A 25266-nucleotide genomic window follows, 5' to 3' on the forward strand; every position below is an offset into this window, starting at 1 on the left:
ACTGTATGGACTGTATGGACTGTGGCTTTGCTCTCCCCAGGATGGCCCAGTGGTCATGGAGTCCCCTCGTGGATCTGGCGTCGTGTACTCAAGTGGCTGAGGTGCCCCCCCTTCCCTTCCCCCTGAGGTGCCTGTCCTATTTTCTTTCTGATGCCCCTGCAGTGTTCTCTCCGTGGAGTTCTTGTCGTGGGACTGGGCCTTGCCCCTTTGCACAGGACCCCTGTGATCCACGGACAGTGGTTGGACTACATTTAGTAGCTGTATATATTTTGTACATAGTTTATTTCAATATATCTGGCCGTTTATGATCTCTTCTTTTGGTCTTTGCATTATTTCGGAGGGGGGTGGTTTGTGGGTTGTGACAGTGATCTGTGGGAATGCATTGATGTGTGTGTTGTAGTGGGTGTGGGTGGGTGGGTGTGTGCCGGTAATCTTTTCCCTCCCCTGTGTCGTAGGTGCAGTACTCACCGATGTCTTCCGCGCCGCCGGGCGTGCTCCTGGTATATGAGGAGGAATAGGAGTGCGGGGATGACCTGTAACTCTGGCTCCATACTGCCGGAATCTCCCGTGGAGTGCGTAGAGGTGAGCGTTTTCCCGTTCGTAGTCTGTTTCCGCCGTGTTCTTATCGGCGGTGCTCCCGCCCCGGAAAAGGTGGCAGATTGGTGGGTCGTAATAGGGTGGGCGGTACTTTGTCTGCCGCCGGGCTGTTGGCGGGAACCGCCGCGCTGTTTGTTTGTACCGCTGTGGCGGTCGGAGTGTTAAGTTGGCGGGCTGTGTTGGCGGTTCCCGCCAGGGTCAGAATGCCATTTTTAATACCGCCGGTCTGTTCGCGGTCCGACCGCCGCCTCTCCGCCGACCGCCAGGGTCAGAATGAGGGCCTATGACTCAACATGAATTTGTGCTCTTCACCACTATAGTACTACTGGGTCAGGTTAAAGGCATTCCTAAGGGGCTCCCCAGAATTACATCTACCTCAATCCTGCTGGGTGAGAGTAGGATTGCCATGGTCTGGGGTGGCCAGCGCTCCCCTAGTTTTGAAGACTGGCTCAAAGACATGACAATGTGTGAAGAATGCAGCAAGAACACAAAATAAAATGATGGACGGAGTGCTGAAACTTTTCAAACACTCACCCCCTGTCACAGGTCTGGGTTTAATCCTTCGCTATTTTGCTCACTACCTCACCCCAGTTTGTATCCAGCCATATGCAATCAACCTAGACCCTGCTCCACAAAGGAACAGTCCAGCCCGAACTGAAAAGCTAGGTCCTCCCTGGACAGGAAACAAGCATCCTTGGACCAGTTTCAGGGTATCACTTCTCCTCATCTGGGGTAGCTTGAATCCAGTGGCGCAGCGAGCAAGGGACCCATGTCAGGGCACACCCTGGCCATGTAGGGCAAACATAGTAACAACACAAAATAGAATAAAATGATGGATGGAGTGTTGAAACACTTTGAACACTCAACCCCAATCACAAATCTGGGTTTAATCCATCATTATTTTGCTTGCAAGGTCACCCCAGTTTGGACCCAGCCATATGCAAATCAGTCATGACCCAGCTCCGCATGGGAATGGTCCAGCCCAAAGTGCCAGGGAAGGTCCCCCCTGGACCGGAAACAAGCTTCCTGGGACCGGTTTCGGGGTATCACCACTCCTCGGTCAGGCTAGCTTGAATCCAGTGGCTCAGCGAGCAAAGGGATCCACGTCTGGGCATACCCTGGCCACTTCATGCGAACATAGCAACAACACAAAATAAAATGATCAACGGAGTACTGAAAATTTCCGAATACTCACCCCCAGTCACAGATATGGGTTTAATCCTTTGCTATTTTGCTCACCACGTCACCCCAGTTTAGACCCAGCCATACGCAAATCAGTCTTGACCCTGCTCCCCATGTGTTTTGTGAGAGTCACTCACCTGAATTCCAGGCGATCCGATGGGGCAATGAGATTTCCTCAATCCTGGTGTGGACTAACGTGACCATGATGAAGAGTACATTGCCCTCTCGCAAGTCCTCAAGGGGAACGGGTTTTTGGAAGAGAAAAAGAGAAAATACCAGCTTCTGCTTCAGGCACTGCAGAATCAGACTGCTGGACCCTGGACTGCATGTCGTATGGGGTATCAGGATTTCTGATTTCTCAAAATACTGGGTTCTGGGTTTTTAGGATTTGGGCTGCAAAAGAATTACTTCATCAATACATTGAACTTGCATAAACGAATCTACATTGCATAATGTTAGTTATTGTTGACACATTGTGCATACGTTTCTATAGGGCTGAACAAGTCTCCTCCTCTTTTTACAACATTTTCAATCAATCAATCATTTGTTAAGCGCGCTACTCACCCGATAGGGTCTCAAGACGCGGGGGGATGCTACTGCCCCAATAGCCAGGTCTTGAGACGCTTCCTGAAGGTCAGGAGGTCCTGGGTCAGATGTAGGTTGACGGGGAGGGAGTTTCAGGCGGGGAGGTGGGAAAAGGATCTGCCGCCGGTTGTGGTACGGTGGAGCAGGGGACGGTGGCGAGGTTGGCGGGGCGGAAGGGGAGGGTGGGGACATGTAAGTTGAGAAGCTCATTGAGGTAGGCATGGCTGGCATCATGGAGAGCCTTGTGGGCGAGGATCAGGAGTTTGAAGAAGCCCTCAGAGTCTCTGAATCAATGTCCAAACTCAATCAACTTGACTAAAGGGCTTCTTTGTGTTCTGGCGTAATCTCTTTCCAGTAATAATTTTGATAAACTTGATCTATTTCCAATCTCCTAATTCTCAGGGGAGTGCTTGTTACAGGAATTACATCTTTCCTTATTGTCTGTTTAGCGGTATCTTGGATATCCACTGAAACGATAAATCATGCTTGTTCTTGTCCTCAATTATTTAAAAGACAGAAATGTGTTTTGGTTCTTTTAGGCGAATAATCTTTCTTTAACTTGAAATGAAGTTGGTTGGTTGAAAATGTCAAACGAACCCAAACTGTTTTTTTTCACCTTACTTATTCTCTTTTAGAGGAAATAGAGGATTGTCAGCAGAAGATGGAAGAGGAGTGCTGGGACTCTGCAGGAAGCCAACAAGAGGGCGAGGATCACTGAAACTCAACTGGAGGAAGGCTGGAGAACAAGGAACTTGACTTGCATGGGAGCTCAACTGGAGGCAGGTTGGAAGACAAGAAACTTGACTTGACTAGAAACAGGTGAGCAGAGCAATAGGTACGAAGCCAAGTGAGGCCTCAGACTCACAAGCCTCCTTAAATAATAAAATGAGCATGTGCCTTTTGGCAGTTGATTGCTTTTTAAGGAAATGCGCAATTATCCTCCTGATTGTGCACAGTTCAATACAGATCACATTGGGAAGAGCACATGTTTTGGCAGTTACAGATGGGGCAGTTGGAAAGGCAGTTGGGATACAATGTGCATAATCAACAAGCATTGGTTATAATACATGAGACATTTAATAAGCATTGTTTTTTGCAAACTTGATATTCAAGAATGTTATGATTATACCCAAATAAATCTGAATGTTGCAAGCAACAGCAACTTACTGTAATTGAGCTCTTGGATGTGCTACTGTACTCACAACAGTTGTCCCCCCCAAAAGCCGACGTGCTGGGCGTGGTTTCATAGGATTTAACAGATGAAATTGCTGCACCAAACGAGGGGCATGAATAAAAGATGCAGGTTCCCAAGAAGGCTCAGAAGGATCATATCCTTTCCATTCTATCAGATAATGCAATTTACCATGGATTCACTTAGCATCTAAAATGTGACTCAGCTCATATTCCTGATGCCCATTGACAATGACTGGAGGGGGTGGCGAGTCAGGTCTGGTATTTGGGTGGTAGGGCTTTAACAGAAATACATGAAATACTGGGCGTATCGTATATTCCGGAGGTAGTTGCAGCTTCATCACAACTGGCCCTACGACGTGTGTGATCTTGAATGGTCCTAGATAAAGTGGTTGTAGTTTTCTGGGTCCTGCTAGGGTAATGTTACGAGTTGAGAGCTACTGTCGTAGTTTGGACTCTTGCTCTGGGCAAGACTGCTGGTTAAAGGATGGCAGTACTTTTGTTTGTAGCCGACTACGCCTTTCCTACAACAAGTCACAACTGTTGTCCCAACCTTACCAGCTCACTAGCAGCACCTCACCAGAAACACAATAGTAAAAGGTGATTTGTGGCAGCCTTTACGCATGAACTCGAGAATAAGACATCTCAGGGAGTGTCGTGGTTAAATGGAGATTACCCCTTTCTCACAGATACATCATGTCTCGTACAAACACAGGCAATGACAAAGGTGCAGTGAAGTTTCAATATTTTTTATTTAACATAACTGCAATTTGCGGTAAGTTGCATGGGCTGCAATGATTAGGATAATGAATAATGCAAGAAACAGAATGGTGAATCCGAGAGTCATTATTACAAAGACCCCCACCATCTTGCAATGCATAGAAAAGACATATGAGATGTACTATGCCCTAATACCCTAATGTGAAAGGCCCAACCTCCTACCTGAAGGAGAGCTGGGTTTGCTAAACCTAATCTGCCAATGCCATGTCCATGAGAGGAGCCCCCAACCCTCGTTACCTTGGAATGAGGTCTCTATCTCAGACTCCGCAGAGACACGAAGACTGGGTTAGCGTCAAGACGACTGCAGCATCGATATCAACGATGGTGGCGATGCCCTCTGGTCGGAATCCCTCTGATTATCTGTCTAAAGTGAGATATATTTATACAGATCTACAAGGACCCCTGACGGAGGTGTGTTCCCAAACAATAGATAACAGACATGCTTGGGGCGGCAATTAATATAAACAATCCCTCGAAAGTATAGAGAGGGAAAATCCCTAAGTGTGAACACCTACTGTTTGTTTGTCTTAGTTGCTTGATCTTGACGCCTTAGCGCAGTGACACTGATAATGTAACTCATAACAAGTGGCCTAACTATAAACAAGGCAGCCATCTTAGAAGAATTAAATAATTAAATGGGCTAAGACAGAGCAAGCTAAGTATGTGAAAAGTCACTAGGTGACGGAGCACGAGTCTGCAAGCCAGAGGCTAAGCTAACGCCTCTTATCCCATTAAAACAAACTAGGATACACCCTCCCCATTGCCCTAACAGGTATGACGAAGGTACAGGAACCCAAACACTAAAATTGCTCTGAACTAAAAAGCTAAATGCATAAAAATCAGCTAAAAAAATCTTTAAAATGTGTTAAAAACATATTAAAAACAAATCTGCCAAAACACATACAGAGATGTTAATGTCAACCATGACAAGCACAGTGTGCCAAAGCAATGTAAATGTAAATGCATAATTTTGAATCGGGAATGGCAAGTCAATTCATCAAATTATTTGATGTACGCATGATCTTGAAGAGTGTCATCGAAGTCACCAACCAAAGACCTCAAAAATGAGTCAACTTCATCTGATGTCAAATCGAGTGCTGGGCGGACAAACGGATCCACAGAGCAGTAGTGAGCAGTATTTTCTGGTGTAACGTTATCCGTTGCAGTGTCCTCATCCACGGTAGATCTCAAAACGGAAGGCTCATAGGTGGCCTCGCGGAGAAACCTCAGTCTCAAGGGACATGACCGTGTATGAACCCTCATCAGGGACATCAGTAGTTCGTGGTCCACAGGAGATGTCGGTGCAACAGCAAGACAGACCATAGGCAGATGTTCAAAGAGACACCATATGCAGCGGAAGACTGGTTGAACGCACCAGAGAAGGGCCCGAAATGACAACGACCAGTCATGCTCCAGTTCCACCAGCAAGGGTGGACCGAAGATCCGAACCATGCGTTCTCGGCACAGTGGAGTTGGTGGGAGCGGCTCCATTGCTCTGCGTAGCTGGAAAGAAACAACCACTGCGAATCAGAAGAAATAGCAGTAGTAGTCCACCAATCAAAGCCAAAATAATTGCAAAGCAACCAAACACACTTGAAAAGAGCGAATGGATGACTCCGAAGACAGTCTGGAAGATGGACACAAAACCAGACCCGACAGCCTTAAAGAAATTAACAATCCCAGTGGTGCTCGAAGCATTGAATATTCTGGATACCAGTTCTCCAAAGTGCTTGGGGAAGTTGGTATTTAATAGGGATTGTATCTCGGCTGATGATCTTGCAATCTGGAGAGCATACGTCTCCTTTGTGGATGTCAAGGCGACCTGTTTTTGAAACAATAGCACCTTTAGCCTGCTCAGCTTGTCACAGTTGGAGAAGTGTGGCTCAATGGTTAGAGCGGCAGACCCTGAAGCAGAGATCTGGCTCAAGACCAGGGTTCAAGTCCCGCTTCGGCAGGTCTTGGGCTCAATTCCCCTTGACCAGATAATTCTCACCTCGGTGCCTAAACTAATTCATGGGTCCCACTCTGCAACTCTGGGCAATAGCTTGCTTAATCTCCACAACGGCCCCAACAGCGCTTGGATGCCTGGCTTTACCCTGGGGGTGCTCAGGAGTGGGTGCCTCACAGGGAAAAGCCAGGAGGGGTTCCATAGCGGTATGAGTACAGCGCCTTGAGACCCTAACGGGTGAGTAGTGCGCTATACAAGTGCTAATTTACATTTACATAGTTCACATTAATAGTATCTATGTGGGGCCACATGTCAGATACTTTTATCTCTCGTGTGGGGGGAAACAAAACATGTCCACAACACGTAATGACCTTCGAGACCGAGATTGTGTAGGCAATTCCTGGTCGCATGCTGCAACAGCTTTGATCGTTCAGTACCACATAACTTCCATTGGAAAGTACATGAAATACCGGGCGAATCAAAGAGACAGGAGTACCCTTCAACAAACAGGCCAAATTCGCGACCCCCGCATTACAAAGACCGTGAAGAGACACCTGCTTGCATATCATGGAATGACGAACAGCAGTCTGACATTCGCTTCCGCTAAGAAAGACCTCTGTTTCGCCGTTCAGACATTTGTAGTCAAAGGGCAACTCCCACTCTTCCTTAATATAGCTATTTCCTAGTTGCTCGTACCTTCCCACTGCAAGATGTTTCAGGCAGCTTGAGAAACGAAAGGTCGAAATCGGTAAATTAATTATGCCATGTAAGAGGCAGATAGTTGAAGGACTCTCTGCTACCATGAAGGGCAACTTATCTAATTTTTCGACGCGAAGCATAGTGAAACTAGCCTCCCTTTTAGCTATTGTCTGTTGTTCCTTGGAAAAATTAAAAGCAGTGAAGAATTCACTCCCATCAATATACTTCCATGGAATGCGGCCATTTTTCAGTGTCTGTAAAGTCCAACCCAGCTGCATGATGGAACGTAGCTGTGTTTGCCCATGATATAACCGAGACAAGTCTGTCTGAGTGATATCAATAGCAGACAACACTATATTTGACAGTGAATAAATCCTGTTGGACAGTGTATTCATGCCGTTGTCGACAACAGCTAATGCTTTTCCTAAATATTCTTTATCCAATTGCCTTAGACGCGCAGCAGACTCAATCTGGGAAAGTTTCCAAATTTCATTGTACATAGCATATAAAAACCTTTTTGAGCGCTTTTTCCTAGGACCCAGCAGAAAATCCTGCAAGTCTACATCTTCAGAAAGAGTATTCAGGTGTTTCTGAACCGCGGCTAACGTGTTGGTCTGTACCCATTGCTGGCACAGCTTACCCACACTGTATTTCGTAACTATACCTGTATGTTGACCCGATACTAAGCAAGGGTCTGGCCTGTTAATCGAGAATCCCCCTAAAGAGTTTGAAAAACCCGCCTGACACTCATTAGTGTCAGTGGGCCAGATTAACCACCCGCCGGGACTGGAAAGTGAAGAATTGTAGGTACCAGCCTTGACCATTGCATATAGCTTATCCTCAGTGATATTAAGGAAGTATTGCCAATCTTTAAACCTTGCCGGAGTGGGGATACTGGGCATGTTCAAGTCTTTCATTTTTGCTAACCCCAGACAGGATGTCTGCTGAATAGTGTCATTTAAGAAAATCATTTGCACAGGAATCAGGCATGCTCAAAATAAAGCCTCCCCACCCTGTATCTGCCAATCTTGTGTTCCCCATACACTTTTCAAATCAATAGTGCTCTTCCAGTATTCGTCACCTTCAACTGCGAGCCGGGAGACAAAGGGATCTGAATAAATCAGTTTTGTATCAGTTAGCAAAACTTTCCTAATTTGTGCCGGAGGAATTTAAAAATAATACGACTCTGCTTTTCTTGTGTCATGCCCAGAAAAGTATGTAAATTTATCACTATAGTACTTTGGGCTCCCCACCGGTGATGTAGAACAGTGTTCCCACTGTGTGTAGTTTAATACTGGCCTGTATCTAGTGGCACGGTGTAGGTAGTAATGTCCCCAATTGTTATAGCAGAACATTTCCCCATAATTCATTGTATATTCATATACATCATCACTTTCAAAAGCGGAATAGTCCTTCATTTCATTAAGCATGTTTGGACATCCCAATCATCAGAGACAACATCAGGTGTAATTACATCAGTCAATGAAATTTTTAACACGTATGGTATTTGAATAATTTCTGTAGGCCCGTTTACATCGAATGGAACTTTGTCCCACACAATCCCATCAGAAATCGGTATTGCTGTAACATTTACAGGGGACAAGTCTCTTCGGACCTTATGTGAAGAATGATATGGAGTTAAAACTTCATCAACAGGCTCCACAGAGAAGCGATCAGGAATATAGTGACCATTTATAAGCAAAAAGAAAACAGTCACAAAACCAATCCATAAAAATAATGCAAAAAATGTCAAACAGAACCATAAATAGTTCCATGGGTATTCAAATAGTTCTTTTTAAGCAATTGTTACAACTTACTTCTTTTAGAAACAGTATCAATCACAGTAGGGGATGCATCTGAAGAAAAATCATCAATGTCAATGAAATAGCCAGAGGCAGTCTCTGCAAACACAGGAGCCGGTGCACCATCTGTACTTTGGTCCACTTCACCTGGGGGCACTTGGTAGACAGTGTCGTTAGTCTGTGATGTGTTTGTGTAAAAAACAGCCAGATCTTGAACTGGGGTGGTCACTGAAGTAGTGACAGGAACTAGCAAGAGTTCATTTTCAGCCCTCCCCATGGTCAAGGATGTGTCTGGAACAGCAGTTGACATTGTTGCATAGTCTGTAGTAGTGATGTTCATCCTACTATGTAGATGTATGTCCTGTTGGGTAGTGAGAGGGGATCGGGAACCACCCAAGGGACCTCTTGGTCTACTGTGAAGGATCGGCCACATGATGTAGTTTGACGTCATCAATGGAGATTAATCTCTTCGTCTTAGAACCAGACAGTGGTGGTAAGATGACAGTCCTGGTGCCTTGAATTCCCAAAACTGGTACAGGTGCTCTGTATGATGGACCGAACTCCTTCTTCACTGCGACCTTTTCACAAACCAGATCCCCAACTTTAGGAATCCAGCCAGTCGAAGTTTTAGCTAAATCCCTTATTCCTAAAGTGGCAGCACTTGCAGATGATTTATCATCACAAAATTCCTAAAGCTCCTGTAAAACAGTGAGACGTTCATTTATGTCAAATGGTGTTTCTGCTGCCACCATACCAGGTGCATCAAGATCTGGGACATACATACGTATCCCAAAGAGAACCTCATATGGAGGGAGTCCCCCCAAGGATCGTCTTGGCAGATTATTCAGTGCTCCCTGGACCCCATATAGGTGATGTAACCAACTGCGGCCTGAACTTTATACTCGAGCTGTTAAGGACTGCTTTAGATCACGATTCCGCCTCTCCACAACTGAATTTCCCTCTGGATGGTATGGTGAGGAGTAATGGAGTTCAACACCCGCTTTCCCCATGGTGTCCCTAAATGCCTTAGAGGCGAATGCAGGGCCCTGGTCCGAATGGAATGCTGCAACCGCATATGTACCGATAAAGAGCAGCAAATCTTTTATAACAGTCCGGGCGTCAGCCGACCGATGTGGTCATACCCACAGGAATCTAGAACAAGAATCTACAGCAACTAAAATGTATTTGTATGCAACATCAGGCTGTAAGGGACCACAATGGTCCAGGTACACACACTGTAGTGGCCTGTTGGACACTAAGAGGGATGTCTGCGGTGGGCGTCTGATATTAGAGCCCTTGATCTGCTGGCAAATGTCACAGCAAAGGACATACTGCTTTGTTCGTCTGCATAGACCAGGCCACCAGAAGCGTTTCCGTAGGAGTGTTATTGTGGCCTGTATACTAGAATGTGCAGAAGCGACACCCTCATGCGCTGCTATAATTAGATCTAATCTCTGGTCTTCATTGGGGATCACTCAATCTCCAACCCCAGGAATCGTTGTGTAAGCAACATTCTGCGCACTGATATGGTAAGTATAGTTCGTAGGGTATCTTTTCGGAAGGGGCTTGCCTGCAGCCGAAGCTTTAACGGTAATCAATATTTCATTATCCAATCTCTTCTGAGAACGATTCACTGCAGCCACAGAAGCCATAGGTACTGCTGCTTTGGCCACTTCATCAGCCAATGTATTACCGGTAACGTGTACTCCTACACATTGGTGTCCCAATGTATGGACTACATGGACACACTGCAGCTTATCCTTAAAATCAGCCACCCTCCCTCACAGTATTTTGTGTTTAATGATGTTCCCTTTAGAGTCTCTAAACCCATTCAGTTTCCAATGATTGAGATAGTCATTGTATGACTGGACGCAGTAATAAGAGTCACAAACTATTAAAGTCTGGCATCCTGGCTTAGTGTGTTCGAGCGCTAGAAAAAGAGCTTTAAGCTCAGCCAACTGGGCTGTGCAGTCCCCTAAGGTCTGCATGTAAGTATTGTGAGGGTGGTATACTCCATCTTCCATCACTTCGCTCATGGCTGCGCAAGCTGCCGAGTATTGATGTTTAGTACCTACAGCCGGTTGTGCCGAACCATCAGTGTATATGACAGTGTGGTAGTTGTCCAGTGGCTGGATATTTAGAGGAGCGGGGTACTCTTGTTCGTACTGGAGAAACTCTTGTGTCTGAAGTTTTGGATCAAAAATGTAATCGACATCAGTGGCGGTCAGAGACGTTGCCCATTGAATCCAACGTGGATGTAATGCTTTAGCGTTAGGAACGCTTGCTTTGGTGACAGCCTCTAAGGCCGTTACCCGGGAGACAACAATAATACGTTTCCCCTGGGCAAGTGGCCTCTCTTTTATGACGGCCATCTGAACTGCCATCAGAATCTTTTCTGTAGGTGCAAAACACAGTTCAGCATTGGAGTATAAATGTGATTTATACGCTATTGGTACTGTGTCACCCTCATTGAAGGTGACATAAGTAAAGCCAATGGCACCAGCAATTATTCTGATGACCAAATTTGTTTTATTGTCACGTGTGTGCAAGTGTTTAGTTTCCAGCATGTCCTGTTGCATTTCCCTAAGGATGCGTGTGTGTTCAATTGTCCAGTGTCTGCTAGAAAAATTGGGCTGAACTAAGTCATAAAGTGGCTTGATGCCTTGTGCATAATCTGGAATGTATGTCCTGCCAAAATTAAAGAAACCTAGTAATGACTGTAGTTTCTTAAGTGTGTTTGGAGGGTGCAGTTGAGCACATTTTTCCAGAAAGTGAGGGCCAGGCTCTTTCCCTCATTTGATAGCTCATATCCCAGGAATAATACACTGAGAAAGGCGATCTTGCTTTTCTTAACGTTGAATTTGTAACCGAGGTCTGCAAATCCCAAAATGATCCGATCGACCCTCGCAAGATGAATGTCAAGGACGTCGTCTGTAAGATATATGTCATCCACCTAGGATAACGCCTCGGAATCAATATCATGTCATATTGATGTTACACGCCTGAAAATAGCCCCGGGCTAATTTTATAGCCTTGAAGAAACGACAAAAGCGTTTCTGAGAGCCAAATGAGAATGCACTCAGGTCCCGACTTTCATGTGCTAAATTCTGGCAGAAGAATCCATTAGAAATGTCTAATGTTGTTTTATATTTTTTACGCACTATATTGTTTATTAGTGCCGTACTGTGTGAATTTTGTATAGCATATGTACGTGTATGACTATTTAAGTGTCTATAATCAATGACTATTCTATATGAATGGTCCGGCTTTGCAACAGGGAATAACGGATTATTCATTGCAGATGTACAGGGCTCTATCACTCCCTGGTACTCAAGTTTGGTGAGGATCTCCCTCACCTGAGCTTTTGCTTCATGTTTCACGGGATATTGTGGCTGCGGTTGGGGCGTAGACCTAACGGGAATAACATGACAAGGAGATTCCTTATCCCAACCTACATGATTGCGATATAACGCAGGTGCCTGCGCAAAAGCCCATTCAGAAGCATAGGCTTCTTTGTCTGCTTCCGGAACAAGATCGGAGAAAGAAGGCAAAATGACATCTTCCCCATGTGGGAGCTTGTGGACGTGCTCAGGTGGCCAGTCTCTTTCGGCCAATAGGATATCACTAGTAAGTTCATCCCAAAATATCACATTAATACTGCGTTCCACGTCTCCCTCTATCTGAATCTTTAAATCATAAACCCTATTGGGGGAAGAACGGGACCGTCCGCTGATTCAACTGCGCTGAAATCACTAGTTGCTGTTGCATCCAGATGATCTTTCAGACTCTGGCGACATATCGTGACCTCTGCCGCGCTGTCTAACAGAGTCACTGCCCACGTCTTGTTCCTCAACAGTGTTCTCAAGTATACTGGCATTTTTAGCTGTCAGTGCTGCCACCTTCTTCTGTTTAAACTGTGGCTTTTGCTGAGTAGTCTTTTCTTCTTTTTTAATGGTAGACTGCGGCAAGTCTTTCTTTTCTTTCACGTACTCAGGACGTCGATCTTAACGGGCCCCTCTCTCGGTACGTCTATCTGGTGCATCCTGAAAGGAACAAGAGGGACGTGAATCAGTATATCTGTCTGGAGTTTTAATGTTCTCCCTATTTCTGAGATTGTATCTCCTTTCGGAGTTCTCCGGGTGTGGAGAATCAGCTCTCTTATTTCTTCTTTCTTTGAAATCTTTTTGTTTGTCCCAGCGTTTCTTAGAGCCCTCATTGCCTGCTTTGTACCCTCCTTATGGGCGGTACATTGTAACTCCAATTTCTTTGGTTTGGCTCCCAAACTATCCCGTCCTATACTAGTGTAGGTATCAGAAATAATTTTCGGTAGCTGTCTCTCTTGTTCCTGGTGTGGAGTTTCCCGGAGACGCTGGCGTATCGTCAGTGCTACCGCTTCCCCTTTAATGTTACTGAGTATTATTGAGGATACGGCGTCAAAGTTACGCATTAATTTCATCCCCAAATCCAGGCCTGGTGCAGCCCCGTGCTCATTTTGTATTTGTTTTAACACTTCTGGTAAATTGGCAAGTGTCGGGGTACCATGTGTGGAGTATATATGGCAGCGAAGACTTTACCCCATGTGGCACAGTCATCCACCGAGGGAACCATCCCAAAAGGCAAGCACATAGTGAGCAGTCTATGTTTATCCTGTGGTCCTGTATGGGGAAACACAGCTTCCAGCTGATTAGTTTTCTAGGCAATCCAGAACGGTATTTTTTCCCGTTCCGCGGGCACTTTACCCATAATAGTATGTACTGTTTGTGGATTAATCCCAGTAGCCAATTGATAACCACCAGGTGCTGGCGGTGCTGGACGTGCTGGTGTGGTGTTCAATGTTCGCATTACGAACTGAACTAATCGTCTATATAATGTCACCAATTCATTATATGAGTCTCGCAGATCCGCTATTTGCATATTCTGTATACCTGGGTGAGGTGTGTAGGTGGCGAACAAAGGCCATGTTGGTCCGTCATTACTTAATGGACCTAACCTCACTCTTTGTAGTACATGTGGTAGGGCACCTTCGAACCAGTTCTGATGCTCTTGGTATGTGAGCGATATTTCATGATACTGGTATGCTCGGCACCGTGGAGGTACGTTTGCAATTTCAGATGTGTGGAACGTATGTGTTCTCTGGTCCACCTCATGAAAGGTGACTCAACAGTAAAATGTTTCTGTTTAGTATGCTTCATTAGCTTTTATTAGAAGAGTAACATCCCCGCCCTCATCTGTAAGGCCATGCATTAATAAATGTTGTGTCAGTGCTTGTCTAGCGTTTTCAGGAATTTCAATGGCGTTATCCATATTTGCTTAGAAAAAAGGAACACCAAAAATGGGGAGTAAAGTCCTTTTATGAGTTTGAGCTCGAACAACCTACAGCTTAATGAGGTGTTACCTTTTCGGCTGAGGAGGATTTTCTTAAAGACCACGGACGTCTCCGTATAATGGTACTTAGGGTACCTGTTGTCTGGGAGACAGTAATAGTCAGGGTATCCGTAAATTAGTGCCTAAACACCATTGTTGGTGGCGCCATGTTGTAGTTTGGACTCTTGCTCTGGGCAAGACTGCTGGTTAAAGGATGACAGTACTTTTGTTTGTAGGCGACTACTCCTTTCCTAGACCAAATCGCAACTGTTGTCCCAACCTTACCAGCTCACTAGCAGCACCTCACCAGAAACACAATAGTAAAAGGTGATTTGTGGCAGCCTTTACGCATGGACTTGAAAATAAGACATCTCAGGGAGTGTCGTGGTTAAACGGAGATTACCCCTTTCTCACAGATATATCATGTCTCATCCAAACACAGTCAATAACGAAGATGCAGTAAAGTTTCAATAGTTTTTATTTAACACAACTGCAATCTGCGATAAGTTGCATGGGCTGCAATGATTAGGATAATGAACAGTGCAAGAAACAGAATTGTAAAGACAAGAGTCATTATTACAAAGACCCCCACCATCTTGCAATAACATGAAAAGACATGAAGTGAATAGTATGTCCTAATACCCTATCATGATAGGCCTAACCTCCTACCTAAAGAGAGCTGGGTATGTTAAACCTAATCTGCCAATGCCATGTCCATGAGAGGAGCCCCCAACCCTCGTTACCTTGGATTGAGTTCTCTATCTCAGACTCCGCAGGAACTCAAGACTGCGTCAAGATGACGTGCAGCATCTATATCAGCGATGGTGGCGATGCCCTCTGGTGGGAATCCCTCTGATTATCTGTCTAAAGTGTGATGTATTTATACAGATCTACTTGGACCCTTGACGTAGGTATGTTCCCAAACAATATATAATGGCATGCTCAAGCGGCAATTAATATAAACAATTCCCTCAAAAGCATGAAGAGGGAAAGTCCCTAAATGTGAACACCTACAGTTTGTTTGTCTTTGTCACTTGATTTTGACGCCTTAACGCAGTGGCACTGATAATGCAAATCATAATAAGTGGCATAACTATAAACAAGGGAGCCATCTTAGAAGAATGAAATAATTAAATGGGCTAAGACAGAGCAAGCTAAGTAGGCTAAAAGTCACTAGGTGACGGGGCACGAGTCCGCAAGCCAACGGCTAAGCTAACTCCTGTTATCCCATTAAAACAAACTAGGATTCACTACAAAAGCAAGTATTTATTTTGCACAAGATACAATACCTCACTACAGTCAGGTTAGTTATCTAGCAGTATCTTTTTCCATTGAAAGTAATCAATTTAGGAGGTCTGTGTTACTTACTGCTTGCCAGTATTTTAAAATGTAGGTAGACATTAGAGTATTACATAGGGCTTGGTGGTACATTACTCTTTGCATTACCAAAGATATTTCCCCTCTTGGTACTACACAACAACAACAGGACATGTAATTTGATGGTAAAAGAGCAGTAAGGGGAAACTGAAGAAAAAAGAGCAAAGAAAGGTACAGAAAGAAGAAAGTAAAATGCAGAAACATGAAATATAGAAAAACACAGGAAAATACAGCTAAAAAACAACCAACATGAAAAAATAGTAAGTATACAGAAGGCCATAATTTTAGTAGTGCGGGATAAAATATGACTTACCGGGGGCAGTAGAACCGTCAGCCATGGCTGCAGCACTGGTGGTTGGAGTGGTGGTGGTGTTCACACTCACTGCAGCGCTGGTCGTATCCAGACCGGACGAAGATGCCCTCTTGCACTTGAGTGTTTAAGAAAGAAAATTAACAAAAAACACTATGATTGGTGGTACAAGATAGTTACATGACAGATATACTTTACTAACATTGTACGAGTGAGTGACATGATGACAAGTTGACAATCATGCCTCAAATCAGCCCAAGCAAGCACGTGCCTCACACTAGAACCTGACAGTATCATTCACTTGACTTCCACTGCCCACCTACTTCCCCATTGTCCTACATCCTACATCCTTCCCGTCAAGCTGGCACCATGCACCACGCACTCTATTAAGAATTTGTGTTGCCCTTGCCTCTAAGGATTGCTTTTGTGTGGTTGCCAGTAGGTAGTTATGGTTAGGACTTATGGCCTCATTAACAAGAATCTGACGTAATGGCTCCAATGCGTCAGATTTCTTGCACTGCCTTACGATCCCCCGATGACGCCATGGATGTGCTGTATTTACAATACAGAGCTCCATGGTGCACATTTTCACAGATACGTCAGACGACATAATCTCACAAGCTGTCTGAAAATTCATTGGTCTAGCATCCAATCGCTTGTGGTGCTAAACTCTTGACTGCCAGACTCGCAGTGACGTACGGACCGACAAATGCGGTGGTCCGATTGCCACATTATGACCGTGGCGGTTGTGCAGCGGTCGGACTGTCAGCACCGACAGGATTAGTTGTCCCGGCGGTCTGGCGGTCGTGGAGGTCCTAATCCGCCAGAGCAGCGCTGCAAGCAGTGCTGCCATGGGGATTACGATGTTGTTCTCAGCCAGCGATTTCATGGCGGTAGCATCGCCATGAAAAGGCTGGCGGAGAACAGGTGCATGGGGACCCCTCCACTGTCCATGCACTTGATATGGCCAGGGCAGGGGCCCCCTGGGCCATCACCGTAGCAACTTTCACTGTCAGCTTTGCAGACAGTGACCCTTGTGAGTATGCTGGTACAGCCTGCATCCTACAGCATTGCTGCCGGATCGATTACGAGCTGGTGACAATACTGTAGGGTGTTTCCCGATGGGCCGACAGGCGGAAACTCTGGCTTCTACCTGCTGACCTATCGGGAAACTTATAATGGGCCCAGCGGGGGGCAGCCACTATGGTGGCAACCTCCCCGTGGGAAGTTCGGCGGACGGCCAAGACCATCCGTCAAATTCATAATAAGGCCCTTACAGTGGTGCTGCCTTGTGCATAACCTGCATGAGGAAACCGTACACCTCTTTGCTCTGCTGCTACCTGTGAAGTACCTGATGTACGTGTGTGAGTGAAAGTTACACTGCTACGACCTATAAACAAGTTTGTGTGAGTGTTAGAGACTTGAACTGCTCCTGTCAGTGCTGTACCTCTCGTTTGAGTGTAAAACGTGTGCTATTTCCGCTTTGCCTGTAACATATCATATTTTATTACAGGTTTTGAAATGGATCCCATGCACTTTGTCAGAGGGTCATAAATAACCCAGTGAGGAGAAGAATGTGACAGAACTAAGGGCGTCTGAATTAGGACATAGCAGAGTAATGGAAAAAGACTATAAATATAGGAATTAAAAAGAAGGGAAAGAGGAAGTGAAGGAGTAGAAGCATGAAGTGAAAGCAAAGGAGAGAAGACAAATGGAGAAAGAAATGTGAGATGCAGAGTAAAGAAAAAGGTTGGAAAACACCTCTAAGGAAGAACATGAAATGAAAGCAGGTGATAGAAAGGAGAAATAAGAGATATAAGAAAGGGGAAAATAACCAGGAAATGCAGCCTGATTAAGAAATAAGAAAGGGGAATGACAGGGACAGGAAAATACACATACAGAAAGGAAATGACTGGAAAAGAACAAATTATTTGGAAAAAAGGTAAGAAAGGAGCAGAAAGAACAGACAAAGTAAGAACAAAGGCTGAACAAAAGCACACAGCATGAGCAGGAGTCCATGAGTGTAAAACCGTGCAAGAGTGGGAGGTAAACCAGATAAGGTGATAGGTATACTTTGAAAAGTGGCAAGGAGCATAGAGGGAATGGTCATGGATGTAAATGATGAATAAAATTATGGAATGCAAAGGAGAGATGACACAAATATGGGATTAAAAAAGGCAAGGAGTAAGGAAAGCAGTATGAAGTTGACTGAGATGAATGGAAAATTGAGAATAATAAAAATAATACGGAAACAAGATGTAAGAAGGTGCATAGGGATGAAAGAGGATGTTGTGAAGGAAATGAGTGTGATAGGAGTTTGAAAATTAGAGAGAAGTGAAGGTGGGGGTAGTTGGGAAACTGGGGATGCAGAAGCAAGAAGATTATCGACAGAGATGATGAATGTAGCACTGAATGATGAGTGTGAATGAGAGGAATGCAGTGGGAAGTAAGAGATGAATAAAGAGATTTAGTAGTAAAAAATAAGAAATTAAGGCCCATATTTATACTTTTTTAGCGCCGCATTTGCGTCATTTTTTGACGCAAAAGCAGTGCAAACTTCCATAATACAATTGTATTTTGAAGTTTTGCGCAGATTTTGCGTCGAAAAACAACGCAAATGCGGCGCTAAAAAAGTATAAATATGGGCCTAAATGAGAGAAAAAGAGCGGGTGACACAGATATTAGAGAATATGCAAGTTGAAAGTGAATATGAGAGCGGAGAGGAGAATGAGCAGTAGGGTGGCAGTAAAACTCTCACAGATAGGTGTGAGAGTGAAATATGTAGAGATATAGTTTAGCAAATGAGAGTTTTAGAGTTGGAGGTAAGCAGAAAATTGGAAGAGACAGAGTGAACTAATGAGAGCTTGAGGTGCAAGGAAAATCAGGAGAAACTGAGCAGAGGAAAAACTGGTAGAACAAGTATGGGAGGTGTGAGGGAACATTGTAGAAGCTTGACGACGAGGGACATACATTTGTGTTTTAAGAGGAACCTCAAAGAAATAGATAAAACAGGAGACAGAAGTAGAGTTAAGAGAACTGGGAGAAAGAGAAAAGGATTCAAGAGGGAGGAGAGAGGGAACAACAGAAATAAGAATGAGAATTGTAAAGGATAACAGTGCCAATGAGATGGAGGCTTGGATATGTTGGAGAAGGGTAGCAGTGCTGGAAGTCTGAGCGATTGGGTGATATGTTCAAAGCACAAAGGGTGATGAACGAATGAGAGGCAGACTGAGAAAGATGTGAGAGAGAACAATTATTAGTAAGAAGGTCCATAAGTGCACTGCAAATGGAATTTTCAGTAGCACAAAGGCACCACTTTTATTTGTGGCTGTCTTTCATGTGCTTGTAGCTCCATGACTGTGCCCTGAATTCCCTGTAAGTCACCAAGCATCTACCTCAGTGGTTCCCAACCTTTTGACTTCTGTGGACCCCCACTTTATCATTACTGGACCCCGGGGACCCCCACTGAATCATTATTGGAATCCGGGGACCCCCCATTCAGTTATTACTGAAAGCTGGGGACCTAATCTATTAATATTATTTAATTTTCTAAGCAGTCGCGGACCCCCTGCGGAGGCTTCGCGGACCCCCAGGGGTCCCTGGACCACACGTTGGGAACCACTGATCTACCTTATTGGAGACCCAACCTATGTTGTATATTAAAACACCAAAAAAAACAGTCTTGGTATGCCCTAATGCACCGGTACTCAAAGTACGGCCCGCGGGCCGCAAGCGGCCCCACGGAACTAACTTGGCGGCCCGCGACCGCGAGACGCACACCAAACGCAATAAACAATGGCCGCCGTATGTAAACATAGAGGAGGGCCGCGGGAGCATGCTCCCGCGGCCCTCCTCTATGTTTACATACGGCGGCCATTGTTTATTGCGTTGCCCTGACGATCTGTGGAAGCCAAAGCCCCATAAAAGTCAGCGCTTGCAGCTAACTTTTACGGGGCTTTGGTCGTCTGCCTGCTGTCACCGGCTCCACGTCTGCTGCCCGCCTGCCTGCCTGCTGTTCCAGATTTGTGGCATCTTTACAGTGCTTTGAGTCAGGTAAGGCTCTTTGGTTATTTATTTATTTGTTTTTAATGTAGTGTGTGTTACTGGGGTAGGCGTGTGAGCAGATTGCGCTGTGTGTGTGCGCTGTGTGTGTCTTTTACTGGGGTGGGGTGAGAGCAGATGGCGCTGTGTGTGTGCGCGCTGTGTGTGTTACTGGGGTGGGGTGAGAGCAGATGGCGCTGTGTGTGTGCGCGCTGTGTGTGTTACTGGGGTAGGGGTGAGAGCAGATGGCGCTGTGTGTGTGCGCGCTGTGTGTGTTACTGGGGTAGGGGTGAGAGCAGATGGCGCTGTGTGTGTGCGCTGTGTGTGTGTGTGTGTTACTGGGGTAGGCGTGAGAGCAGATGGCGCTGTGTGTGTGCGCGCTGTGTGTGTTACTGGGGTAGGCGTGAGAGCAGATGGCGCTGTGTGTGTGCGCTGTGTGTGTGTGTTACTGGGGTAGGCGTGAGAGCAGATGGCGCTGTGTGTGTGCGCTGTGTGTGTGTTACTGGGGTAGGCGTGAGAGCAGATGGCGCTGTGTGTGTGCGCGCTGTGTGTGTTACTGGGGTAGGCGTGAGAGCAGATGGCGCTGTGTGTGTGCGCTGTGTGTGTGTGTTACTGGGGTAGGCGTGAGAGCAGATGGCGCTGTGTGTGTGCGCTGTGTGTGTGTGTTACTGGGGTAGGGGTGAGAGCAGATGGCGCTGTGTGTGTTACTGGGGTAGGCGTGAGAGCAGATGGTGCTGTGTGTGTGCGCGCTGTGTGTGTTACTGGGGTGGGGTGAGAGCAGATGGCGCTGTGTGTGTGCGCGCTGTGTGTGTTACTGGGGTAGGCGTGAGAGCAGATGGCGCTGTGTGTGTGCGCTGTGTGTGTGTGTTACTGGGGTAGGCGTGAGAGCAGATGGCGCTGTGTGTGTGCGCTGTGTGTGTGTGTTACTGGGGTAGGGGTGAGAGCAGATGGCGCTGTGTGCAGATGGCGCTGTGTGTGTTACTGGGGTAGGCGTGAGAGCAGATGGCGCTGTGTGTGTGCGCGCTGTGTGTGTTACTGGGGTAGGGGTGAGAGCAGATGGCGCTGTGTGTGTGCGCTGTGTGTGTGTGTTACTGGGGTAGGGGTGAGAGCAGATGGCGCTGTGTGCAGATGGCGCTGTGTGTGTTACTGGGGTAGGCGTGAGAGCAGATGGCGCTGTGTGTGTGCGCGCTGTGTGTGTTACTGGGGTGGGGTGAGAGCAGATGGCGCTGTGTGTGTGCGCGCTGTGTGTGTTACTGGGGTAGGGGTGAGAGCAGATGGCGCTGTATGTGTGCGCGCTGTGTGTGTTACTGGGGTAGGGGTGAGAGCAGATGGCGCTGTGTGTGTGCGCGCTGTGTGTGTTACTGGGGTAGGGGTGAGAGCAGATGGCGCTGTGTGTGTGCGCTGTGTGTGTGTGTTACTGGGGTAGGGGTGAGAGCAGATGGCGCTGTGTGCAGATGGCGCTGTGTGTGTTACTGGGGTAGGCGTGAGAGCAGATGGCGCTGTGTGTGTGCGCGCTGTGTGTGTTACTGGGGTGGGGTGAGAGCAGATGGCGCTGTGTGTGTGCGCGCTGTGTGTGTTACTGGGGTAGGGGTGAGAGCAGATGGCGCTGTGTGTGTGCGCTGTGTGTGTGTGTTACTGGGGTAGGCGTGAGAGCAGATGGCGCTGTGTGTGTGCGCGCTGTGTGTGTTACTGGGGTGGGGTGAGAGCAGATGGCGCTGTGTGTGTGCGCGCTGTGTGTGTTACTGGGGTAGGGGTGAGAGCAGATGGCGCTGTATGTGCGCGCGCTGTGTGTGTTACTGGGGTAGGGGTGAGAGCAGATGGCGCTGTGTGTGTGCGCGCTGTGTGTGTTACTGGGGTAGGGGTGAGAGCAGATGGCGCTGTGTGTGTGCGCTGTGTGTGTGTGTTACTGGGGTAGGGGTGAGAGCAGATGGCACTGTATGTGTGCGCGCTGTGTGTGTTACTGGGGTAGGGGCATTGTTTTGAAAAAGGGGGTGGGGTGGTTGTTCCCCCTCTAAGCCCCGCCCCCTCTAAGCCCCGCCCCCCGCTGTCACTTCAGTGCGGCCCTCGGCCGCAAACCATACTGCAATTTTGGCCCCCGAGAAAAAGTTTGTGAGTACCCATGCCCTAATGTCTTCCTGACTGCACAACCCATTGATCTCCTGGAAGCTATTTGTCGCACTGAAAACCCTGTTGATAGCTTTTGGGTAGGTTGCAAGGGTGAGGTGCATTAAAATGGCAGGTGGTTGGGGCCCCTCGCAGTACACTGCAGGAGGAATCCCTAGGGGTTTCTTAGGCAAATGCTAACAACATACATGCCAACAAACTCCTGACATTTGTAGCGAAAAACGACTTTATTTTAGCTGTTGTCCACCTAAAAATGCCTCTGACTCCTTAGAAGTCAATTTGGAAATGTATCCCCCAATTTTTTTTTAAAGCTCACAGTTTCCTGTTCCTGTAACAGGCACTCTGAAAACTTGCACTCCCTTCAGCCTCAACTCCAGAGCTCGAAATTGTGTCCGTGAGGCAACTCAGTTCAAAGTAATGCACTAAATAGGAGTAAAAACAGGGTACAAGTCAGTAGAGTCTACCCACTATTTTCACAGGGGGGGGGGGGGGCGCTGTCCCCCCCTCACCCTCCCTGATAAGTAGTTGGCCCCAGTGAAGTAAGCTGAACTTTTCCTGGCGTAATTTTCCAACACTGGGCCACATTAAGCAGGGCCTGCTTTGTTGATTGCTTTCCACTGGGCAACAACGTGAAAGAGGTCGGGGCTTTTATATTTTCCCCTCCAGCTGGGCCCTAGATAAAGGGCTGTTTAAAAGGCCATCAGGTCATCTTTTTCACAAGCACAATCCTGTTTGGGAGCTATCTGCAGCCTCACACCTGGATGCTGGAGCAGTGGAGGGCATACAAAGGCACACAGCTTGTAATCACTTCACAAGCATTTAAGAGAAAATACAATTTGGGGAAGCAAGCTTTTGACTTAGTTCAATCTCTTTATAAAAGAGCCCTGAAAGAATGTCAGTTGTATGGATTGTGTGAGTACTTATATTTAAAAGCCCATTTTTTCGATTTAGTTCTTTAGCAGGTGTCACTTCCTGCGATGCCACGCACAATAATGTCACACGTCATGATGTCACTTGCAGTAAGCCTAACTTAATTAGTCCTCCCAGTGGTTTCTAAACTCACTTGGAGCTCTAAGGCCAGGGTACTCTGCTGAGAGGACCCTGAGAACACCTCCCCCCCACAGGGCTTGTGAGGCTATTGTTAATTGAGCCCCCCTCACTCTTTTTAGAGTTGAGCGCACAAGCACTCTGGCCCCTGTTGTAATCTCTTTGTGGGCTTTTAACCACACCCATCAGTTTGGTTGGTTTGTGGGCTTGCCTTTTAAAATCCGCTTGATTTCCTTAGTAAAAGCCATGCATACGTCATGCCTTTCCTGATGTTTAGCCCTCCTCGAGCGCACCAGCCAACTACTGAAAACCTACGAGGCTCCGTGTTTTCTGCATGGCTTCTGGACTACTTTTTATTTCCTGCGCAGCTCAATCTCGCTGGGCAGTAGTCAATCGCGTTGCATGACATCCACCCTGTTACATGGATAATTGCACTTTTGCCAATTACATGGATAATTGCACTTTAGCCTATAGGTTTCACTGTGAGGGAACTTCCGCTTCCTTTTGTGTGTCTCCTTCACGCCCATGGTGGCCGTGGGCTCCCTTATGTGAAACTGTTTTACTTTTCACTTTCAGTTTATGTGGCAAGAAAAGTCCTTTCAGGAGTTTACAAAGCTATAAGCTCTAACTCGAGCAAATGCGAGACCCATTGCATTGCAAATGCTTGTTTTAGGACTTGTGCCTTGAGTAACTACACGAAAAAATACAGAAACACAACTTGCTAGAATCCGCGAGCACACAATAAACATGTGAAAAATAAACAGGAAATGTATCGCTAACATGAATTACCTTGATCTTTTTTTTCACATTCATTGTACACAAATCGTTTTTGCCAGTAACGTAAAGGACATGAATATAGGGTCCGAAAGGGCCCCGTTTCAGTGTCCATTTTAAATGATTACCAGTCTCAGACTCAAAAGGATCCAGCCCACTTAAAGCACTGCCCTCAGGACGCGCGCTCTCGGGCTTTGGGTGTGGGAACTGGAGAACCTAGCGCGCCATCATTCTTTCCAGGTAAATTCATGTGAGGAATGCGGGTGACGCGCCACCTGTCCCCGGAGCGGCCGCTCATTGGTCAGTGCGCGCGAGCTCTGCCATCGCACTTTATAAGGCTGAGCGCAGGTAGCGCCTCTGACAGCCGAGGTCGCCTGCAGGTGAGTCACTTTCATCTTTCCTCGATTTTCTGAATGCCCTGTTAGGTTGTCTTTAAGCGCAGCGAGGCGTTGAGCTGTAATCCAACATATAAATCAGGGAAAGCGCATTAAAGAAATGAGAAAATGTCATAATCAACACGGTAAAATGTGCTAATAGCAAACTGCCTGACCCAGAGCCCTGTTTATACCCTGTAAGGCTCAGGTTCAATATATCGACAGGGCTGCTCAGCCTGTAATCCTTCCGATGTCGATAAAGCAAGCGTCACAAAGAGGCTGCTTATAACGCTAGCTTCCACACGTTAACAAAATCATGATATTCATGAAATCACTATGTATCTTGTTTAATTTCCCATTCTTTCTAAAAAATTAAGCGCAGTTTAAAATAACCTAAGTGCGATAAAAAGTTGGTGGTCTATTTTGTTGAACTCATCTGAAGGCGTTTTAATTTTCAGTGTTTTTCAAGTCAGTCAGTTCAAGCCACTCAGTGCCGCGCGCTTGTAGCTTCGAAGTGATGTACATAAAATACGCTAGGCACACTAGACAGATTGCAGAAACCGCTTAGATGGTGCTAATTTGCAGCGAGGTGCTTTTGACACCACACACTGTAAATGTGTGTCACTGGGTATTAATTACACTTGAAATCCCATGTTTAAGAGGCAGTTCGTGATGTTGTGTGCAATATTACAGCAAAACAGGAATCCATCTGAAAGTCTGCGTTTCATCCACAGCTGGTTTTGAAAAAGTTACTTGCAAGGAAAGGCTTCTCAAAATATGTACTAGAAACAAACTGAAATCCGCATATAGTTGTTTTTGTTTTTTAATTACTTTTTTCACACCACATATTTTACATACCTGTAAATATAAACCTCCTTGGTTAAAAACAGTAAACGACCGCGGATTTAGAATAGGGTTGGATAAAACTTGATGGTGGAACAATGCATTGCAAAGAATGAAATTGCGTTAAGTCCCCGACGATTTCTGTGACCACATTAGGGGATACGGCTTCCCGCCTTCTTCCTATCCCGCCTCGTGGCTCTCTATGGTCGCTGAACTTCTCAACGACTT

General features: G+C 46.2%; 1 protein-coding gene across 1 annotated transcript in view; it reads left to right on the forward strand.

Moving 5' to 3' along the window:
* Positions 1-24157: 24157 nt before the first annotated feature.
* Positions 24158-25266, forward strand: part of LOC138246473 (IgGFc-binding protein-like) — a 292884-nt gene continuing 291775 nt past the window's right edge. Inside the window, exon 1 of the mRNA XM_069201110.1 lies at positions 24158-24201. The gene's annotated coding sequence lies outside the window, so the exon portion shown is untranslated. The remainder of the gene's footprint in view (positions 24202-25266) is intronic.

This window comes from Pleurodeles waltl, chromosome 7 (assembly GCF_031143425.1).
Source record: "Pleurodeles waltl isolate 20211129_DDA chromosome 7, aPleWal1.hap1.20221129, whole genome shotgun sequence".
In the NCBI taxonomy this organism is placed as follows: Eukaryota; Metazoa; Chordata; class Amphibia; order Caudata; family Salamandridae; genus Pleurodeles; species Pleurodeles waltl.